The 13600-nt window shown below is 47.3% G+C and overlaps 1 pseudogene; it reads right to left on the bottom strand.

Annotated features, from left to right (window-relative positions):
• Nucleotides 1-5343: 5343 nt before the first annotated feature.
• LOC118603523 lies at nucleotides 5344-5462 on the bottom strand (annotated as a pseudogene).
• Nucleotides 5463-13600: the final 8138 nt, after the last annotated feature.

Genomic DNA, 13600 nt, shown 5'->3' with positions numbered 1-13600 from the left:
CGGGGCGTGGGGACAATCCCTGTGTGGGAGAGGGCGAGTCATGGGATAGGAACAGGGGTAGCGTTAGGGCAAGCCTCCGGGTGGAGGCGAGGTGGGTTATCCATGGTAGTGGAATCCTCAGGGATAGCACAGCCCTCGAGAGTGGTGAGAAACAGCTCTCACAGTACTCTCCCTCCCCAGCTTCTAGGGCTCAGCGCGAGGAGGTGTTAGATGCTGTGCAATACTCAGATGTCAGAAAGCGGTGAAAAATAAGTTTTTGAAAATAAAAAGCGGGTCTTTCTTAATAAGCATCTCCCCCTTTTCAGTCCTCGTTCGCGAGGAAGAACATCGTTATCAGTTTTAAAAAATATGAAGTCAAGAGAGAGGTGTGTGAATGACTTTCAGCCCTCAGCTCCTGACTCTGCCCTCCCAAAGCGCCTTGGGGCAGGAACTGTGTTTGATTTATAGCACCCAGCACAGGGCGAGGCACAAAGCCGGCATTGGACGGTTTTGATGAATTAAGGAGTGAATGTTGAATGTGCTGCTGGGGCCATGTGAAAGCCACTAAATGGCCTGGGGAGCAAAGGAATGGAGGCCACACTGTACAGCTTTTCTGTAAGCCTCACACCAACCTAATGCAGTAGGTACCCCATTTCACTCATGAGGACACCAAAGCATGGAGAGGTCAAGTGATGTTCCCAAGACCATATAGCTGGCACAGGATTCTACCCACTCATCATTATCGCATTCTAGGACTAAACCGTGTGGCTTTCAACAGGTTACTGGACCTCTCTGAGCTTCTGGTTGCTCATCTGTAAAAAGGCAAAAAGATGCTGCCACTTAGCAGAGACTGGGCAGGCATCAGGCTTCAAAGGATGGAGGTAAGACTATTCTTGGTAGAGGAAACAGCATGTACAAAGGCATGAAGTTTGAAAGAAAACTTCTGGGGACCCCTGGCCTATTCTGGAGGGATTAGAAGAGGCTTCCCTGAGGGAGTGACAGGCAAGCTCAAGCCAAAAGTAGGGGTTAGCTAGGTTAGGAGGGAACCCCAGGAATGAACAGTGCTCTGGGCAGAGGCCAGTCTGGGCAAAACCCTGGAGGTGAGGGGCAGCTTTGCTTTTTTGGAAAACACAAATTCAGGGTGGCTAGAGCTCCCAGGGAAGGGACAGCAGAACTGATGGGAAGAGAAGAGTGTGGAGAGGCAAGTGGAGCCAAGCAGGAGGGAGTTCAGACTTTATTTTAACGGCCAAGAATTCTGCTGGGGTCTTACTCATGACCCTGAACCCAGCAGGGTTATGCCAAGGCCCCAGTCTTGAAGACCCTGAGTCTAGACTCACTGGTTGTCAGAAGGAATGTCCTGGGAAGTTTTGAAGCCAGGTATTACCATAGGAAAGACAGAGCTTTATAGGGAAACCAGGTAGCATGAAAACATTTAAAGCCCAAAAGAGGCAAATCATGTGGGGCCTGCATGATGATGGGTTGGAGTCCTTAGTGAGGCCTGGACGCAGAAACTCTGACCTATCATCTCCTCTTTAGAGAGCACCAGCCTTTGAGTTGGTTGGAAGAACAAGGAAGAGGCTGAGCTGGAGGCTGAAATCGAGGCTGAAGGGTTGCCCTTTCCTAGCCAAGCCCAGGGGTGCGGGTGGGGAGGTTAGCCCCAGGAAGCTCCCACTGGTGGCTGCAACCTCAGGACTAGCAGAAGGCTATTTTGCTTTATGTGTTGAGCTTGATAATGGTGCTATGAAACCTTGTGACTTCTCCCTCTGCTTAGAACCTTCTGGGGCCCATTTGCCAGCATAATCAAGTCCTAAAGTCCCTAGCCTAGTGTTCCATCTCCTCCATTATTGCTCTCTGCCGACCCAATCATCTTCACCTCCTAGTTGCTTCCCTCACCCCTCACACCAAACTTCTTTCCACCCCATCCACAGGCACGATGCAGTTTCTCCTTTCTGCGTGGTTGTTCCTACTTTTCCCTTTGTCTGGGAGCCAGTGGTCCCCTTCTCTCCTGAGTTAATTCCTACTTCCCTGCTGGACTCAGGGAAGAAACTTTGGGGCATGTTCTCTTCATGCTCCATCCTTGGAGTCTGGCACATAGTAGGTGCTCAGTAAATAATTGTTGAGTGAATGCTCTATTTCTCAAATCAAGTGTCTCCTCTGAGAAACCTTCCTGGGCTCCCTTAGGAAGCCTGTCTTTAGTGTAGAATCTCTCAGTTTGAAGGCTCTGTAATTACATCTTTCATGTCTAGTTGGCCTCATGGGCAGGGAGCACCTCCATGGCAGTGCGTCCCTACCCACCCCCAATCAGCAGAGTGCCAGCAGGCGCTTGTAAGACTTCAGCATTAGGAGATGAATGAAGCCCTCAGAGAGCAGTTTTCTGCCACCCCTGCTGTGAGAGCCCCCTGAGCGGGTCAGACGGCCAGAATGAAAAGGAGGCTTTCACAACAGACCTTCCATGGCCCCTGAGGCCTGCGAGAGGCGTGCCCAAGGTCTCCAGGAGGTGACCAGCACAGGGTTCTCAGACAGCCCACATTTGCCCTCTGGCTACCCTCCCAGGGAGAGGAAGTCTCCTGACCTGGGAGAATCAGACCTTTTTGTGGCCAGAGAGGCCCGCAAAGCGTGACAGGCGCATGGTCACTGTGGCTTGTCTGGGAGGGTGATTGAGAGCTCAGAGGCACCTCTGAACCTGAGCCTCCAGGGGACTGACAGAAAAGGCTGGTCTTGTCAGCCTGGCGCCCCACCACTCTGAGAAGCTTCCGCCCTCCTTGTATTCTCACCAGAGGACTAACAGTAAAGCTACTGCAGCTTCAGTTCTGTTACATGGCTTCCTGTTCTCATCCCAAATGAAAGTTCACTTTTGTGCCTACATTTATATTAGGAATTTGGCATTCTCTTTCTTCACAGAGCCACTGAATTGTATAAGACTTCACATCCCATGAGATCGACTTCCAACGAATCCTTACCATGCACCCACTATGCAGGCACTGTGCTGGGTGCTGGCGGGGGATACCATGGAGCATCAGGCAGATGCCGCCCTGCCCTCCTACACTGTCTACTGGGGTCGGTGGTTCTGCTGAACTCCTGGCCCTCACAGTATGGCCTGCTTTACTTCCTGTCTGCCTCTGGCAGCCCGGAAGCCTTTCCCCAGCCCTCCTGCCTGCATGTGCCCCACTCAGCCCCTGGAATTTTCTTCATCCTTCAAGACCCAGTACACAAGTTGACCTCTCTAGAAAGCCTGCCCGACTCCCCTGTGGGAAGCACGGCATTGTCCGTTGGAGCTGGTGACACTGCAGGCTATTTGTGCCTCCACTGGAGCCCTTCAGATCTTAGGCTGTTTGTGGGTCAGTTTCCCCACCAGAGTATAAGCTTCTAGATGGCAAGGGATGGAATCTCTGGTCCCCAGGTCATCTCATATTTTCCAATAATCCCTGAGCTGAACAAAGTCCTATAACAAACAATGGACATCGAGGGGTGAGACAATCAAGGAGCCCCTAGTCCCAGGGCTCTCTGCTGTGGTGCGTGCAGAGTACCCAGTGAACATAGAAGTTTGCAGAGGGGCGGGGCAAGTCAAGGTTGAGGGCAGCTTCACAGAGAAGGTGACACTTGATCGGCTCTCTAAGGGTTGGCACAATTTGTCAGGATAAGGAGAGAAGAGTCTTCTAGGCAGAGGGAACACTGAGCGCAAGGGTATAAAAGTGGGAACAGGCTGGCGCTTGGTGAGAAGTTTGGTGTGTTTGAGGGGACAGGAATGCCAAAGGAAGAAACTGAGGTCATGCAATGGAGCGACAGACTGGACCCTCATGGCCTGGGTCACATCCTGGCTCTACCTTTACTGTCATTGCTTTGTGCCTCAGTCTCTTCACCTGTAAAGTTGGGATGATGCTAGTACCTACTTCATAAGCTAGAAAAGTTTATGGTAGTGTTGGTACATGGTCAGTCCCACCATGTGTCTGATAATTAAGATGGAGCAGGAAGGGCAGGCAGAGGCCATGTTGAGTGGGGCTTTGACTTCGGACTTTATATTCGGAGGGCATGAGAGCATTAACAAAGGGGGAAGAGTGAAGGGGAGGAGGAGGCTTGGCTTGGATCCAGCCTTATTCCTCCTACCCATGAACACTCAGAGGGCTTTCTACTGGCATCCTGCCTGCCTGTCTTTCTCCCTGACCTGTGGTGCCCCCTGTGGCCCTGTGGCATCAATCATGTATAGTGGGACTGTAGGGGCTGGGGCCACACCCACCCCACCACTGGGGAAGCTGTGATCCAATTTATTGCCAAAGGATGTGCTCTGAGGGAGTCCAGGGCACCTGGGCAGGGTGAGCATCCAAGCCCTGGCTGGCCTTACAGGACGGTGGGATGGGACAAGAATGGGGAATGGATGGGGGGTGGGGGGGTTTCAAAGTCACTTGCATTTACTGGAGATAAAATTGGATGTAGGACGCTGTCGGCTCAGGCACCAGACACACGTCCTGGCTGAGACACCTTCCCACTATCCTTCAGCTTCCTGGTGACCAAAAGGGATATGAAATAGTGGTCCTTCAAAAGTGGTGCAGATTAAATGACATCTGGTGTTCAGTCAGCCAGGCTAGAGGTAGTATGGGGTGTGTGTGTGTGTGTGTGTGTGTGTGTGTAGACTAAAGTCAGTGCCATAGTACCAAGGCAGAAAGGTCAGGATGGTCCATGGCTGGAAAGGTAGGCAGGGGTCATGTCACACAGGTCTCTGTCACTGAGAATGGCTTCTGTGCTGAGGGTAAAGAGGAGCCTTGGGAGGTTTAAGCAGGGGTAAAAAGGTCAGGTTTGCTTTGATCCCAGATCCTGGTCACTGTTCAGAGAAGTGACTGAGGCAGGGGGACCAGATTGGTGAGGGCCTGTTTTGAGAATCCAGATGAGGTTCTAAACATAGAATATTTAGGGAAAAGAGGTAAGCTACTGATTGTGTCTGTATGGTGTAAGAAAGATAGAGAGTTTGAGGGGTCTAGAACTCAGGAGAGGGGCCAGGCCTGGAGGCCACAGCCCAAGACCACTTTTGGGATCAGAGGTGAGTGGCCCCAGGAAGGGAATGGGCTTGCGAGGAGGCAGGAAAACCCACAGGGAGAGGGTGGGCAGGGGATGGAACCCAAGAAAGGAGCCAGAGAAGGACTGGTTAGAGAAGGGGAGAGGAGGGAAGCTGCACGGAGAGGTTAGTAAGGGCTGGAGTACCAAGACTGAAGTGTCCCGGGGTCCACAGCTGGGAAGGCCAAGAGAAGTGGAGGCAGGAGCAGGGGTACACTTGGAGCTGGTGTGGACCGCCTTTCCCAGGGTGTGCTTCAGTGGCAGCTGGAGGATGAGGCAGACCTGAAGATTTTATTTATTTTATTATTATTATTTTTAACCCTACACCACCTGGTCTTCCTAGGTGGTCTCCCATCCAAGTACTAACCAGGCCCCACCCTGCTTAGCTTCTGAAATCAGACGAGATGGGGTGTGTTCAGGAAGGCATAGGCATAGACAGACCTGAAGATTTTAGAGGGGGACTTAAAGCCATGTGGAAGAGAGGAAGTAACTGGTGAGTGTAATGGAAAGGCAGGGCACTGATCTGAGACTGAGAGGCGACACTTCCACCTCCAGGATGACCAGTGTGGGGATGGGGCAGGTGAGGAACATCAGGCCTACAGGCCTCGGTGAAGCAGGAGGTAAGGGATCTACTCTCTGGGGAGAAGGCCAGGTAGAGCAGGGGCCTGAGGAGAGATGCGAAGCTCAGAATCACGCCTGTGGAACCTGAAAGGGAAGGAATGAGCCTATATGAGGCGGGAGCCATAAATCTTGGTGGCCCCTTTCCCATGGTGGAGGGGTTGGAGGTGGCTCTGGGAAATGTCTGTGTCAACTGAATAAAAAAATAATACCTGGCCCCCTTCTTCCTCCTGGATCCCTGGTCAGACTCCAGTACGGAAAGGGTGGGAAGCTTCAGGGTCCTCTCTGATCCCAGACCCTGCAGGCTTCCTCCCCTGAAGTGGCAATCACGGTGATCGCAACTCCAAGTTTACCCTTTACTAGCACCTCCCAATGCTCGTGAGAGGGGTTGTCTAGTTTGGCCCCACCATTGTCGATCACCAGGGTCCGTTACCTGCTGGACTGAACTCCTTGGCAGATCTACTTATGTGTCTCTACCTCAGTGCGAGGGTCACACCTAATAGGCAGGCTCTCAATACCTTCAACTAAAGTGCAAAGGGGACACCTTCATTTGGCTGCCTCTGCTGCCCCTTGCTGGCTAATACTGGTTGGTGCAGAATAATATTAAGCATTAACACTTGCACGCTGATTCTCAGATTTTTTGGTCTCAGGACCCTTTTTCACACCCAACAATTATTGAAGACCTCAGAGAACTCCAGTTTAATTGGTTTATATCAGTATTTACAGTATTAGAAAATAAAATAGAGACTCTTAAAAATACGTAAGTAATTTAACAATAACAATCTTATTAAATGTTAAGATATTTTCACGAAAAATATATTTTGCAAAATAAAAAAGTTACTGATAAGAGTGGAATTGTTTATGTTTTTACAAATTTCTTTAATGCTTGGCTTAATGAAAGTCAGCTGGATTCTCATACCTCCTTCTGCGTTCAAACAGATGCGATATATTGTTTTGGTTGAAGTTTATGAAGTAAAATACAGGCTTACACTGATATGTAGTTAGAAAGGGAGGAGTATTTTAATGGTCTTTTAAAATAATTGTAGCTGTTCTTCTTTGATACTAACCCAAACTCAAAACCCAAATTTCATGAAGGTTAGTTGCTATTAGAATCTGAAAACAAATCAGTGACATTTTATTTCTCAGTTACATTAAAATCCAAAGACACATTGCACTTTGAATATGTCTTTTACCCTTGCATGATTTTGTAACAGTACGCATTGGCCCTCTGGGGAAAAAATGGTTCACCAAGTTATGCAGTCTTTCAAATATTGATCAGTTTCAGTACATAATATTTAAAAAATCAATTTTGTGAATGTCACCACCAATCTCATCAGAAAAGTTAAGTAAGGCATGTGGCATTTTATAGCCCTTCGCAAATGTTGTGTTTTTCACAAATTGAAGGTAAGACCCTCCACCAACAAAGATTACAACCTGCTGAAAGCTCAGATTATGTTTAGCATTTCTTAGCAATACAGTATTTTTTCATTAAGGTATGTACATTGTTTTCGTAGACACAATGCTATTGTATACTTAATCGCCTACAGAATAGTGTAAGCATAACTTTTATATGCACTGGGAAACCAAAAAATTTATTTTACTTCATTTACTTTATTTTATTTTATTTACTTTACTTTATTGCAATATTCACTTTATTGTGGTGGTCTGGAACTGAATCCACGATGTCTCCTAGGTATTTCTGTATTGGGAATCTGTCAAGCCCACAGGGAGGAACAGAAGTTTTCCAAAATTTGAATTTTTACTAAAAGCTTGAATTTTATCATTAGCAACAAATATTGTCAGTTTGCCTTGAAATGACAGACTTACTTTATTCATTTTTGAGAAAATGTTTGCCAGACACTCAAGTCTGTATAATCACAATTTATCCGTTAATATTTCCTTTAAGTAAAAATGGTGTTCCATAAAAAAAAGTGGTCAGTTCGGCTCATAATTCAAAGAATTGTCATACAGAATATTTTTAAAATGTGCATTTAAGAGTCGATATGTAGTAAATTAAATAAATGTTATTGCTTCATCAATGACTTTCTTGAGTGAAATTGGCAGTGTTTTACTGGGAGGGCAGGGCAGGGAAGAATACAATAACTTCTAGCACAGCTTGGGGGGGGGGGCACCAGCAGGTGTGCTACCATTGCTCTTGCACGCTAGTGAAAGGGCCAAGGATGCCTAGTGTCATTATGACAAGAGTTTGGGCCTCATATCCTGACCTGAAAGGGTCTGGTGTCTGCTCAGGAGTGTATATTATGTATTAGACAATGTACTAGGTCCAAGTGTTTTACTCTTTTTTTAAAAAAAAAATTTGTGGTAACAAATAACAAGTGCTGGGGAGGATGTGCAGTGGTGGGACTGTAAATTAGAGCAGTCACTATGGAAAACAGTATGGAGATTCCTAAAAAAGATTAAAAACAGAGCTGCCACATGATCCAGCAATTCTATTTCTGGCTATTTTTCCAAAGAAAACAAAATCACTAATTTGAAAAGATATATGCATCCCTGTGTGATTGCAGCATTACTAGTAATGGCCAAAATGTGGAAACAACCTAGATTAGATGTCCATAAATAGATGACTGGATAAAGATGATGTGATGTATATATATATGCAATAGAATATTATTCCATAATAAAAAAGAATGAAATCTTGCCATTTGCAACAACATCAATGGACCTAGAGGGTATTATGCTAAGTGAAATAAGTCAAACAGAGAAAGACAAATATCATATGATCCCATTTATATGTGGAATCTAAAAAAAAAAAAAAGAATGAATAAATAAAACAAAATAGAAACAGATCCAAAGAGATAGAGAACAAACTGATGGTTGCCCAAAGGGGAGGAGATGGGAAGTGGGAATTAAAGAGACAAGAAAGTGTTTGGTAGTTAAAGAAAAGATAATTGTACTTAGGGGATAGAAGAGAATAGATGACAGATATCAAACTTGTTACAAAGTTAATATTAGTTCACATTCGAACACAAGAATAAAAATGAAACTGGAAAATTTTAAGTGCTTATTAAAGATTACCTACAAAAACAAAACAAAATTAAAAAATAAAGCTCTAAAAATATTGTGGTAAAATACACATAATATAAAAATTACATGTTCCCATTTTTAAGTGTGCATGCAGTTCAGTGGCAGCGAGTATATACACATTGCGCTCCCATTACCACCATCTCTCGCCAGAAAAGTTTCATTTTGTAAAACTGAAACTCAGTACCCATTAAACAATAACTCCCTATTTCCTCATCCAAGGGTGCAGGCAGGTCCTACCCATGGCAACCCCCACCCCCAGGCATCCACTCGAGGCAGGATTAGTTGGCAGAACACAGGATGAGGGAAAATGCCTAACTTTGTGCTCTGTAACGGCAGATGGCTGTTATAATAAAAGCAGTGGTAAGAACACACTCAGAGAAAAGTTTTGGGGAGGAGGGTGACATGGGCAGACATTATGGGGACTGCACTGTGTGGAAGGTGGAATAGAAGGAGCAAGAACAGAGGCGGCGAGACAGTGAGGAGACAGGTACCACCACCTGGGAGGAACGGATGAAGGTTTGACTGATCTGGGAAGGGAACAAGGGGGTTTGTGGAAGACAAGGTGGCTAGGACAGCTTAGAGACACAGCACAGCTGCTAGAGGTCTGATTCCTTCCACCGATGAGCTCCGGGTCCTGAATGTTCCAGGCGAGGCTTTGTAAGGAAGGGTCCTTCCCCGGACTGACTACCTGTGCCAAATGAAAATTCAGGGTTCCATGTCCAAAAATTATTAAGAATTTCAAAATGGTGACAGAGCATTAAATCAAGAGTATAGTCCTGGGCATAGGGCTGTTAGATAGAAGAAGGAGGAGGAGGAAGAAGAAGAAGGAGGAGGAGGAGGAGGAGGAGGAGGGAGGAGGAGGGGAGGGGAGGAAGAGGAGGAAGAAGTACAGAGAAGAAAAAAGAAGAAAGAAAAGAAGAGCGAAAGAAGAGAAGGGAAGGAGAAGTTCTTTCCTGCGAAAGGAGAAGGGACCGGAGCCTAAAGGAGAAGTCGCCTTCTCCTTCTTTGCTTCTTCCTTCTTCGCCGAAGGAGCCTCTTAGCTCTCTTAGAATCTCTCCTCGTGCTCTTTCTCCGAGGAGATCTTCTCAGGACGCCTTCCCTTCAAGACGTAGCCGAAGAGAGAAGAAGGAGAAGAAGGAGAAGAAGGAGAAGAAGAAGAAAAGGACACCCATTTAAAGTTGAATTTTGGATTAATAATTTTTTAGTATAAAAATGTCTGGTGCAATATTTGCAGTAAAAACCTTGTTAGCCTGAAATTAAACTTTAATTGGGAGTCCTGGATTTTAGCCAGCAACTCTATCAGGTGGGTCCTGATGTCTCCTACACTACCTGGGGCTCCTAGGAGAAGGGTTTCCATACTTTTAGCCTGCATCAGAATCACTTGGAAACAGATTGCTAGATCCCACCCATAAAGTTTCTGATTCACTGGTCTGGGGTGGAGCCCAAGAATTTTCATTTCTAACAAGTTTCAAAGTGGGGCTGATGCTCTAGGTTCTGGGGCCACATTCTGAGAACCATTATTCTAGGGGCCCCGCTACCCTAATGAAGCCTGTAAAGAACACAGAAAAGCGCAGTGATCCAAAATGACCACCAGAGGGCAGAAGCGCACACTAGTCAGGCCTCGGGCTGCACCCACCGTCTTGGAGCTAAGTTTACATCTTTGCTGAGTATTTGCTCCGTGCCTGATCACGTCCCAGGCCCTGGCTATGACAAAAACATGAGTCGGACTCAATATCTTCCCTTGAGGAACTCATGGCCTGGAGAGAGCGGCAGAGGGGTTAACCGGCAATTACATTTGGTGCCGAGGTGATGGGAAGCATGGAGTGGGGTGCAGTGGGGTGGGGAGGCTGTAGGAACACAGAGGAGGCCGAGGGTAGTCAGGCAGCCTTCCTGGAGGAGCTTGTTGCCTGAATAACGAGTAAGAGTCACCCAGGTGGGGAAAAGAGGAAGAAAGGAATTCTGGGCATAGGAATCCGTAAGTCTAAGGCTGGGAACTGTCAGGTATACTCAAGGAGTAGTACAGGGGCAGGGACAAGAATTTGGTGAATACTCTGGTGGCAAGGCTGGCAGGGGTTTGGCTGGATCCTGAGGGTCTCAAGGAGCCCAGGAAACTGTTAACTAGATGATGCATTAGTATGATTCCCAGGCAATGGTGAGGAAGAGGAGAGACCAGAGTAGGGAAGCTAGTGAGGGAACTGGTATAATGGTCCAGGAACAGATTATCAGACAAGGAAGAATGGCAACAGTGTCTCATTCATTCATTCATTGCACACTTTATGGAACAACTTCTCGGAGTCAAGCTCTAGCTGGGTGCTGGGACTTGGTGGTGATCAAGACAGATAGTTCCTGGCCTTCTCAGAGGGCTTCCGTTCTAACAGCAAAGGCCACCCTCCAACATCCAATGGTAAGACAAGCCAGTCAGTGATAGCTGGGGGACCAGTACAAGGGATGTTAAGGCAGGGTCTGGGCAGTGGTGGGGAGTGGGAGGCGTCTCCCAGGAGAGCCCCTGACCTGGGCATCCTGACCTAGAGAGCACAGATGCCTCATTCAGCCAGACCCTGGCACCCTCCCCACCACCGCCCAGAGCTAACAATATGGCTATTGAAGGCTGCTGCCACTGCTCGAGGTCCAACCTTTTTTGCTCCCATCCTCCCTCAGCCACACAATCCTGGCCTTCAACAGGGAAGAAAGAACAGGATTATATGCAGGTACCAGGGGCTGGGCCCACTCCTCCACCAGAGTCAGTCTGGATCCCAGCTCCAGGCAAGCACCCAGGCAGGCACCTTCTTCAAATATCCAGGGCTAAGCATGTGAAGGGTGGGCTGATTAGAAGCGGAGGAGATGACCTTAAAGAGGATGCTCTGTAAGTGTTGTCTGGGTTGATGAGTACACTACACTCATCTACAGAGGTGAGACTGGCCCCATGGATGAAATTGATTAAAATCAAAGTAACTGCAGCATTACTTTCTAGGAGGGTGGCCTTGGTCTTCTGAGAACATGCCCAGTTCATTCCAGTCTCAGGGCCTTTACACATGCAGTTCCCTCTGCTTGGGGTGCTCACCTCTACTCCAAGGCCTTCACAGGATTGGCTTCTGTGGTAGGCAGAATAGTGTCCCCCAAAGATGTCCATGTTCCAATCCCTGGATATGTTAACTTACATGGTAAAGGGGACTTTGTAGATGTTATTAAATTACGGGTCTAGAGATAAGGAGATTAACCTGGGGACCCAATGTCATCACAAGGTTTCTTACAAGAGGAAAGGAGTGAGGAGGGTTCAGAGTCAGAGAAAGAGATCTGATGACAGGAGCAGAGGTGACAGAGACGGGGAGATATGAAGAAGCTACACTGCTGGCTTTGAGGACAGAGGAAGGAGCCATGAGTTTAGGAAAGCATGACCTCTAGAAGCTGGAAAGGCCAAAGAAACAGATTTGGCCCAAGAGCCTCCAGAAGAAACGCAGCCTTGCCAATGCATCCCTGCCTGGGATGCCCTTCCTCGGCTTGCTTCCTGTCAGGGTTGGGACTAGGGTGAAGTAAGTGAGGCATGCCAGTTAAAACGGGGAGGCAATAAATAAACAAACAACAAACAAACAAATAATTTTAGAAGGAGCATCAAAAACCTCGGTAGTTAAGAGAAATAACATTTTACACAACATTTTTAAAAAAATCAAAGTCAATGCAAAAAAAAAAATTCCACGATGAACAAGATAGCAAACATTTTAAATCACTACTTTTTCCCTCTTGGCTTAGTCTCTAATATGGCTTGACACAGTATTGTTTTATTGACCTTGTCCACATGATGTGTGGGGTCCCTTCTTCAAAAATTATTCAGAATTTCAAGAGAGCAATGGCAGAACATTTAAGCAAGCCTGGAGCCCTGTGAAACTGCACAGGTTATGCACCCATGAAGTTAGCCTGAATCCTGTCTTTATTTAAAAATTTGATATTTTGTTCATCATGGATTTTTTTGCATTGATTTTTTACTTTAAAAAATATTGCATGAAAATATTAGTTATCATAATTACTGTGTTTGGGGTGTTCCCATTAACTGTACACCCAAAGAGAGAGACTCGCTTTTCTTACCCTCCCCAGGTCCTCTCTGCTTCTTGTGAGCTCTCTCTCAACCATAGGCAGCCTCCTCCAGGAAATCTTCCCTGCCCCATCCCTGAAAGGAGTTAGGTAATTTTGGGCTCTGGAGTTCTCCTCCTCCTGTCCTCTGTCACACCCGAGCACCCTGTGTGAGCCCCATTTACTTAAGGTCGGGGAGTGGATTTGATTTGTTTCTGTGTTTTCAGCAGAGAGCCTGGCTCAAAACGGTTGCTTAGGAAATGTTTTTGAAAATGAATGGCCTGCCTGTGTTTGGATTGCTATGTCAACATGATGCCTTGGGGTCAAATCCTTCTGTGTCTAGAAAGTCATTGGTAGAACCTCTATAGGGGTAACCCTTTAACGAGGATAGGATCATCTCTGAAAGCGCTAGCAGTGGCAGAAGCAGCTGTGTGGGCACCGGGCCTGCTCATCCTCCACACCCCTCCCCCGGGATGCAGACCCACCCGCACTTCAGGTAGCAGGGCAGACCTCTGGCAGGATTTGGGGATGGCTCAGTGCTGTGAGTACGGATGGGGGCTGAGTGGCCGTGCTGTTGGGATTTTGGTGCCAACGCGGCCTCATCTCGGTGCTGCACTGCCCTAGGCCTGTGGCCTTTCACCGACCCACTGGCTCACTGCACAAACCAGTCTTTATGCCTCGTTCTGGGGACCAGGTCTTGTCCAGATTTGCAGCTGAGACCCTTTCTGCCACTCAGCCTACCCTTGCCAGTCTTGCAGGGCCGGGATTCTGTGTCAGGGCGCTTGATGGCCCAGCTGGTTGCAGTGGACAGAACTGCAGACCCCAAGCAGGAAAACCTGGCTTCAGA

This window comes from Rousettus aegyptiacus, unplaced genomic scaffold, assembly GCF_014176215.1.
Source record: "Rousettus aegyptiacus isolate mRouAeg1 unplaced genomic scaffold, mRouAeg1.p scaffold_m13_p_5, whole genome shotgun sequence".
Classification (NCBI taxonomy): Eukaryota; Metazoa; Chordata; class Mammalia; order Chiroptera; family Pteropodidae; genus Rousettus; species Rousettus aegyptiacus.
The sequence above is the reverse complement of the archived record's forward strand: the minus strand, read 5'-3'. Positions and strand labels throughout refer to the sequence as shown.